This window comes from Prionailurus bengalensis, chromosome X (genome assembly GCF_016509475.1).
Source record: "Prionailurus bengalensis isolate Pbe53 chromosome X, Fcat_Pben_1.1_paternal_pri, whole genome shotgun sequence".
Lineage (NCBI taxonomy): Eukaryota > Metazoa > Chordata > Mammalia > Carnivora > Felidae > Prionailurus > Prionailurus bengalensis.
This window is the reverse complement of record NC_057361.1, coordinates 113,222,555-113,230,280: the sequence shown is the minus strand read 5'-3', so window position 1 is coordinate 113,230,280 and position 7,726 is coordinate 113,222,555. Positions and strand designations below refer to the sequence as shown.

At 48.4% G+C, this 7,726-nt stretch overlaps 1 protein-coding gene across 1 annotated transcript in view; it reads left to right on the top strand.

Annotated features, from left to right (window-relative positions):
• The first annotated feature begins 1,597 nt into the window (after nt 1–1,597).
• Nucleotides 1,598–7,726, top strand: part of MAP7D3 (MAP7 domain containing 3) — a 58,029-nt gene continuing 51,900 nt past the window's right edge. Inside the window, exon 1 of the mRNA XM_043570470.1 lies at nt 1,598–1,707. The gene's annotated coding sequence lies outside the window, so the exon portion shown is untranslated. The remainder of the gene's footprint in view (nt 1,708–7,726) is intronic.

Here is a 7,726-nt window from a genome sequence, read left to right as displayed (position 1 = left end):
TATGTTGAAGTCCTCACCCCCAGGACCTCAGAATGTGATTTTCTTTGGAGACAGGACCTTTGCAGATACAATTGGTTCAGTTAAGATGAGGTCATCAGGGTAGGCCCTAATCCAATATGACTATAGTGTCCTTACAAAAAGGAGAAATTCAGACACAGACAGGGAAACTAATGCGAAGAAACACAGGGAAAGGCAGCCATCTACAAGTCAAGGAGAGAGGCCTGGAACAGACCCTTCCCTTACAGCTTCAGAAGAAAGCAACCTGGGATACCGGGCTGCCTCAGTGAGTAGAGTCCGGGACCCTTGATCTCAGGGTGGTGGGTTCGAGCCCCATGTTGGGTGTAGAGCTTCCTTAAATCAATCAATCAGTAAGTAAGTAAAGAAGAAGAAGAAACCAACCCTGCCTTCATCTTGATTTCGGACGTCTTGCCTCTACAGCCACGAGACCAACCCATTTCTGTCATCCAAGCTACCCAGTCTGTGGTACTCCATCACAGCAGCCCTAGCCCACTAATACAGGGCTGCACTCTCTGAGAGGAAACGCTTTAACCCACCCTGAAAACAAACAATAACCAGGCATATTTATAGCCCATTGAGGAGACATTTGTATAAAGCCTATTTGGAGGTGTTCAAAGGGCCCTCCAGGCTTTGGGTCGTGTCAATGACCCCCTTGACAGTTTAACCAAGATGGTGCTGTTAGCTGGTACAGCACGTTTTGACACCTTTATCTTTTGGCATTTGGTAAATCTAGGCGCAGACGACCAATGAGGCCATCTGAGCTGATTTCATTTCTGTGATAAGTTTCTATTTTAAGAATAAAGTTAAGCCTGTGAGAGCATATCCAGCTTGTCAGTTTGGGTTTTTGTTTCTCACGGATGAACAATTAACAAACGTAGTTGAATCGGCGTTCCTCAAGGGAGCCTCTACAAGGTCTGTGCAGCGTATGGATAGGTGCTTGCTGTTTTTTGTTTGCTTGTTTAACAGAAGCCAACAGTTATGGGGTTTCCTTTCTCGGGCAAAGGAAGGAGGCCGGGTTCATAGCGTTGCAGCAACCTTACGAGAGGTAGGTAACAAGCTAAAAGGTGGTGAGCATTTTTTTTAAATACAAAGCATGAAGAGCTCTGAAGTTTAGTTAGAACTAGCCTCGCTGAAGTTTCCACATGTTTACCTGCTGCTGTTACAGCTCTTAAACCAGGGGGATGTTAAAGCAGGCGTGGCTGCTGGGTCTGACGAAAGACCGAAATAAGCAATGGGCCTCTGATGAGGGTCTCGGAGGAGGAGCTCGTACAGCAGGACCCCGGGGGGCCTGGTCATGCTTTTTATGAACAAAAGGAGAGGTGGGATTGTGAATCTAGAATTCTGAACAATTTTGTGATAACGTCGTTATGTAGGTCTTTGTGCTTATACATAAATATGTTTCTTCTACCTTGAAAAATATTTGATCATTGAAATATATTCATGTATCACCTAGTCCTGGTCTACCTTTGTCATAGTTCAGGCCGGGTCATAGTGGGTTGATGAGCACACAATAGGGCAGTCTGGGTGGGGCCTGGGTATACATACAGGCTTACCGCCTGGGACAGCTCAGACACCAGAGAAGAGCCTAGATGAAGACATCGGAAACCCACCTTCGTGGCGAGGCTCCGATCCAGAGAATTACCAACGTCCATTCACCCACCACGCAAGCAGTCCGGTCAGAAGAACAAGGTAATGGGAGGTGGGGTGGATGAGGCACACAGAACAAGTAAGAGTGATCACCGAGCTAGGGCTTAGAGGTGAAACTCTCTGAAGAAGACTATTTCTTTACTATCTCTTTATTCATTTAGCCTGTTTGTTCCAAAATGAACTGGAGATAGCTTACAAGGATTCATTCAATACAGTAATCTAAAAGAATCTTAAAGAAATACATAGAGGGCCAACAGATAAGGGTACTGAGCAGTTAAGCTAGTCCAGAAGCCAGGTAAAGATCCAGTTCTGACACTGGGTCTCAGGACAAACTAGCAGCAAAAGGGAGCATTTAAACTAGGGGAGAGAGGGTTTCAAACGAGACGGTGGGCCTGGGCTTGGAAGGAAAAGTAGCACTTGTATGAGGGGGGATGAACTAACAATATTTCGGGCCAGGGTGAGCACTGATACCTCCGTGCCTAGAGCACACATGGTGGGGAGGAGCCTTGGGGATTGAATGGGGCTGGAGGGGACTTAGCAAGCCACATGGGGTCCTGAACGCCCCCAAAGGAGCAGGACTGGGCTCCATTGCAAAGGCTCAGCAGTTTACACAGGCCCTAAAGCGTGAAAAGCTGAGGTATGCCTTAGAAAATGTGTTGAATAATAAGGTAAGTGATGCATCTCAATGTGACTACATCTAAATCCCTAGGTATGGGAACAAACAGAGATAAGTGTCTTTAACAAGGGTAACCTGGTTACTGTGATGTAAGAAGTCTGTGACACCACAGAATAGGAAAAAGGAAACTACATGGAGGTACCAGGGCAAGAAAGAGTTCAGGAAGCTCCTAGTTAATAATGGCCCTTTTTATTTGCACCTGTGCGGCCAGGGAAGGTTTTCAGAGGGAGAGATACGTTCCCTGACATTACATTCATGTGTCAGCACAAGGTACTCTCAGAGTGGATCAGGAACCCATGGGAGGAAGGAGCCATGATGCTTCCACTGTGAGGCGTTGATGACCTAACAAACTAAGGACTCCCATTGGTGGAAGCTGGCCAATGGCTGCCTCCTTCTTAACACATCCTCGGTACAAGAGCCAATGTGCTTGAGTCCCACCTCGGCACCCATAGTATAGGGGAGGACGGTTAAGAGGAGTCTGGATGGCCCTCGAAATAGTGTTCCCTGTAAAACATTTCGAACTCCAACACTAAATCCTGCTCTAGGGGATGCAACGTAGGGTGGCAGAAGTCATCCCTGATAGCACTATGCACACGTCAGCACAAAGTGCTTCCTGAGTGGTTCAGGGACCCAAGGGGAGGGGTGGGGAGGAGCCATGATGCCTCCTTTGTGACGTCTTGATGACCTAGAAAACTAGGGACTCCCATTGGTGGAAGCTGGCCAATGGCTGCCTCCTTCTTAACACATCCTCGGTACAAGAGCCAATGTGCTTGATTCCCACCTCGGCACCCACAGTATAGGGGAGGACGGTTAAGAGGAGTCTGAATGGCCCTCGAAATAGTGTTCCCTGTAAAACATTTCGAACTCGAATACTAAATCCTGCTCTAGGGGATGCAACGTAGGGTGGCAGAAGTCATCCCTGATAACACTATGCACACGTCAGCACAAAGTGCTTCCTGAGTGGTTCAGGGACCCAAGGGGAGGGGTGGGGAGGAGCCATGATGCCTCCTTTGTGACGTCTTGATGACCTAGAAAACTAGGGACTCCCATTGGTGGAAGCTGGCCAATGGCTGCCTCCTTCTCAATCACATCCTCAATAGAAACAGCCAATGTGCTGGCTTGTCACATCAGCACCCACAGTACAGGGCAGGACTGTTAAGAGGATCGGGATGGCCCTAGAAGGTAGGGTTCCCCCTACCACAGAGAGCTCACACACTGAATCCTGCTCTAGGGGAGGCAATGCAGGGTGGCATAAGTCATCCCTGACATCACTATTCACAGGTGAGCACAAGGTGCTCCCTGAGTGGCTCACGGAGCCATGGGGGGGGGGGGCGGAGGGGGCAGGGGTGGAACTATGATGCCTCCTTTGTGACGTGTTGATGACCTAGGAAACTAAGGACTCCCATTGGTGGAAGCTGGCCAATGGCTGCCTCCTTCTCAATCACATCCTGAGTAGAAGCAGCCAACGTGCTTGATTCCCACCTCAGCACCCATAGTATAGGGGAGGACTGTTAAGAGGAATAGGGATTGCCCTCGAAAGTAGTGTTCCCCCTATAGTATTTCGAACTCACAGACTGAATCCTGCTCTGGGGAAGGTAATGCAGGGTGGCAGAAGTCATTCCTGACATCACTATTTACACCTCAGCACAAGGTGCTCCCCGAGGGCCTCTGGGACCCAAGATGGGGGAGGAGCCAAGGGCCTCCTTTGTGCTGTGTTGATGACCAAGAAAACTAAGGACTGCCACTGGTGGAAGCTGGCCAATGGCTGCCTCCTTCTTAATCAGATCCTCAGTAGAAGCAGCCAATGTGCTGGCTTGTCACATCAGCACCCATAGTACAGTGCAGGACTGTTAAGAGTTCAGGATGGCCCTAGAAGGTAGCGTTCACCCTATCACAGAGAACTCACACACTGAATCCTGCTCTAGGGGAGGAAATGCAGGGTGGCAGAAATCCCTGACATCGCTATTCAAACATCAGCACAAGGTGCTCATTGAGGGGCTCTGGGACACACAGGGGAGGGGGGGTGGAGCCATGATACCTCCTTTGTGACGTGTTGATGACTTAGGAAACTAAGGACTCCCATTGGTGGAAGTTGGCCAATGGCTGCCTCCTTCTCAATCACATCCTCAGCAGAAGCACCCAGTGTGCTTGATTCTCACCACAGCACCCATAGTATAGGGCAGGACGGTTAAGAGGAATCTGGATGGCCCTCGAAATATTGTTCCCTGTATAACATTTCGAACTCACACACTAAATCCGACTCTAGGGGAAGCAATACAGGGTGGCAGAAATCCCTGACATCACTATTCACACGTCAGCACAAGGTGATCCCTGAGTGGCTCATGGGGCGGGGGGGAGCCATGATGCCTCCTTTGTGATGTGTTGATGACCTAGGAAATGAAGGACTCCCATTGGTGGAAGCTGGCCAATGGCTGCCTCCTTCTCAATCACATCCTCAGCAGAAGCAGCCAATGTGCTTGATTCCCACCTTAGCACCCATAGTACAGGGGAGGACTCTTAAGAGTAATCTGGATGGCCCTCAAAATAGTGTTCCCTGTATAACATTTCAAACGCAAACACTAAATCCTGCTCTTAGGGAAGCAATGCAGTGTGGCAGAAGTCATCCCTGATAACACTATGCACACGTCAGCACAGAGTGCTCCCTGAGTGGTTCAGGGACCCAAGGGGAGGGGTGGGGAGGAGCCATGATGCCTCCTTTGTGACGTCTTGATGACTTAGGAAACTAAGGACTCCCATTGGTGGAAGCTGGCCAATGGCTGCCTCCTTCTCAATCACATCCTCAGTAGAAGCAGCCAATGTGCTGGCTTGTCACATCAGCACCCATAGTACAGGGCAGGACTGTTAAAGGGTCAGGATGGCCCTGGAAGGTAGGGTTCCCCCTATCACAGAGAACTCACACACTGAATCCTGCTCTAGGGGAGGCAATGCAGGGTGGCAGAAGTCATCCCTGACATCACTATTCACAGGTGAGCACAAGGTGCTCCCTGAGGGGCTCTTGGCGCCACGGGGGGGGGGGGGGGGGGGTGGAGCCATGATGCCTCCTTTGTGACGTGCTGATGACCCAGAAAACTAAGGTCTACCATTGGTGGAAGCTGGCCTATTGGCTGCCCTTCTACTTTGTCACCAACACTATCAGCAACCAATGTGCTCCTCACCACCAGATGCTTTCCAAATCATAGGGTCAAGCCATTAGGAGGAATAGGGGTGGTCTTGGAAGGTAGTAGTCCCATTTCCACCAACTAGACCTCATCTTTGGTAAAAGACCTGCACGGGTAGTATTTGTCATCCCTGATATCACTATTCATATGTCAGCAACAGGGTACTCTCTGAGTGGCGGAGGGATCCATGGTGGGGAGGAGCCACGATGCCTCCATTGTTGGGTGTTGATGGTCCTGCAACTAAGGCTTCCCATTGGTGGATTCTTCCCAAGGGCTGCCTCCCCCTGCATCATATCCCCTGTATCAGCAGCCAGTGTGCTTGTTTACCACCCCAGCACCTCAAATCATAAGGTCTGGCCATTTAGACAAATAGAGGTCGCCTTGGAAGGCAATGCTCCCCCCATGACACCTCCACCTCCACACAGTACAATCCACCCTGGGGAAGGAATTCAGAGGATTCCTGAAGTCATCCCTAACATTACTATTCACATGTCTGACCAAGGTTCTCTCTAATTGGCTGAAGGGACCAATCAGGGGTAAGAGCCAGGATGCCTCCACTGTAGGGTGTTGACTGGCCTCTGATTACATATTCCCATTGGTAGAAGCTGAGCCAATAGCTACCCTCCTACTTAATAATAGAGTCTCTCTGCCAACCACAGTGGGGGTTTGTGTCAGATCTAAAGGTGAAAAGGTCTCTCCCCCATTACCACTCCCCTGAGTATACAAAAAGCCTAAGTGGGTTTTAATGAAGGGATTATTATATCTTGAGACATTAAGTGATAAATGTCGCTGAGAGTTTGTGGAGTAGGAAAGACAGTATTGCACAAAATGGGAAAGTGATTTTTAAACCTTTCCACCTAATTATATGTAAATGTATATAATATATGATCTATATAATTTATATATTATATAAACATATAATGTAAAAACATTGCCAGTCAGAAAAGGTATGGGTCTTTTCCTGACCCCATTTGAATCTGTTGAAAGGGATTTTAATTTCCTTTTGGGATATATATATGAACTGGGTCGTGGTTGCTATGGAGATCTCAAAGCTCATCCTAACTTCTCCGTGGTTATGTCTGAAATTATGTCTTTGGGGAGATTCAAATTATGAGAATGAGGACTGTGGGTGTCTGCCTCTCAAGATGCCACTTGTTATCAGCTACCCTCATCTACTAAACTAGAAAGACTCATAGATTCCCAATCTTAATAGATGATTACATTTCATAGTAGATCTTTTATCCTGTCAACCATCCTGAATAACACACCAAATTAATTTGGGGGCATAAATGGATGTGCTTTTTAGGAGAGTTTGGCTCTATTTTCAGCTGTGAATTATGCATTAGTAAGAATTATTTGGACAGCATTCATCATCATTTCCGAAGTTAATGAAATTCCATTACACTTCAGTACATTTTCATTTCACCCAGTGGTAAATTAATTCTCCCTCACTCTTTCTGTCTCTGTCTCTTGCTGCTCTTTTGCATCATTTACAGTAGTTACAGAGTGGGAACAGGGAGAGGCTTCCTAAGTAGAATAAGTTAAATAAGGGCCAGGAAAGACAGATGTTACTGATTCCCTCTATAATGGCGATGTGCTCTATAACTCAGTGCCAAGATGAGCAAGGCTGCTTGTTTTCACAGCTGTCACTGCTGTTTCCACTGCTCAAGAATTCAGGGCAGGGTCTGGGTTCTGGGACGTAGCTGGGCTACAACCTAGAAGTCTGGCATACATCTCCTCTGCTTAACACGCAGCTCACAAGTGTTGTGAGCTGCCCGCAGGCAGTGCGTGCCACCCAGTCACATTGATGAATAGATGGCTTGACCTGGGGGAGCTCCGTGGGCAAAAGAGAGGGCCAATAGCATTGCCAGGTCCAGCTTTGCCCCACCCAGGAGAAGCGAACCTGGAGCTCTCCTAGGTGCTGGATGTTCACCTTTCATTGTCATTGGTCTCATCCTTCCTGGTCCCACCCTACTTCCAACCTAGTCATGGCTCAAGCCAAATCCTGCTCCCACAGGTCCCCTGCCCAGTGGCCAATAAATCCCTTCTTCTGTCTGGCTCTCTAGCAACTGACCAAGGTGCACCCTGGAAGTGCTTTGACCCCCACTCACAGGAGGCTCTGCCTGTTTCTAGACTCTTCTTCCAGCTAAGAGTACACAGGTTGAAAGGGAATTCTGGCTCAGAACTCAGAAAGAGCAGGGTTGGA